At 41.1% G+C, this 1,000-nt stretch overlaps 2 protein-coding genes across 2 annotated transcripts in view; one reads left to right on the top strand and one right to left on the bottom strand.

Annotated features, from left to right (window-relative positions):
- The window catches only part of T265_11488 (hypothetical protein), a gene marked incomplete at both ends in the record, with an annotated part of 135,833 nt that overhangs the window by 9,756 nt on the left and 125,077 nt on the right, over positions 1 to 1,000 (top strand). The window lies entirely within an intron of this gene.
- T265_11487 (hypothetical protein) overlaps positions 1 to 1,000 on the bottom strand; it is a gene marked incomplete at both ends in the record, with an annotated part of 33,319 nt that overhangs the window by 9,447 nt on the left and 22,872 nt on the right. The window lies entirely within an intron of this gene.

The raw sequence follows: 1,000 nt of genomic DNA, 5'->3' as shown, positions 1-1,000 counted from the left end.
CAATTTCTGTGGTTGGAAAACATAAATAAAGCTCATGAGCCAAAGCCCAGTGAGCAAGGTTGCACATCACCAATACTTACATTGAATCAATCAAAACGACAGACACCGTATACTACAGTGCAGCCATCCAAAAAAATACGGACTGCTATTACTTTGGCACATAACTTACGCTCACAACCCAAGAAAACTTTTGGTTCATCAGCAAACGTAGAGGTTACCATTGGGCTAATCTCAGTTTGCCCATCACACACAGGGTTTATGTATCTTGCAATAAAAAACGAGTCAAGTCTCAATACCAACAAGGACTGCTACTGCGCCTGCAGGAAGTTGTCTTGTTTGAAGCAAAATTTAGGAGAATTGTTACAAATATTTTTGTTCCTTTGGCTTGTAGATATACAACAAGATATTATCAGGATTATGCAATGAAGATGGACGTTACTGAGCATTCATATTGTGACGTGATTTTGCAGCCATTTACGCAATTACTCAGCTTGCCCTCCAGAGATAGCGGTGAGCAAATCGAGCGCACTATTTAGTTAATGATTTGACTCAACATTTGCACTCAGATTCTGGCTGCCAACCATGATTCGCAAACGTGACCTGCAGCAGACAAGGCGGATGATGTAGAGATCTGAGCCGTTCATCGCATTTGTTGGCAGGAGAATGCCTATGCAGTAGGCTGGTTTTATTGTCTGTGAAAGTGGTCGAGTCCTAAAGCGAAAAAATGATTTTGAATGTAACAAGCGACGAAAGGTGAGTTTTCTTCAGCTATTCATAATCTGGACACACACTTCATCAATCCACACGCGCATGCCTAAATTTTCAGCAGTGCTCCCATAGATTCAATGTTTCAAACATATGATTTGCCGCGCATTACTGTATGCTGGGCCAAAATATTTCATCCTTTCCGTAATCATGGCGTCTTAGAAGTTGGCTGAGTGATTTCGTATTTGATGTTACCGACTTCCTCTTAAAACCAGGTTGTAAGTTCATTGTTGCT

This window comes from Opisthorchis viverrini (assembly GCF_000715545.1).
Source record: "Opisthorchis viverrini unplaced genomic scaffold opera_v5_506, whole genome shotgun sequence".
NCBI classification, from domain to species: domain Eukaryota; kingdom Metazoa; phylum Platyhelminthes; class Trematoda; order Opisthorchiida; family Opisthorchiidae; genus Opisthorchis; species Opisthorchis viverrini.
This window is presented reverse-complemented; position numbering and strand designations above follow the sequence as displayed.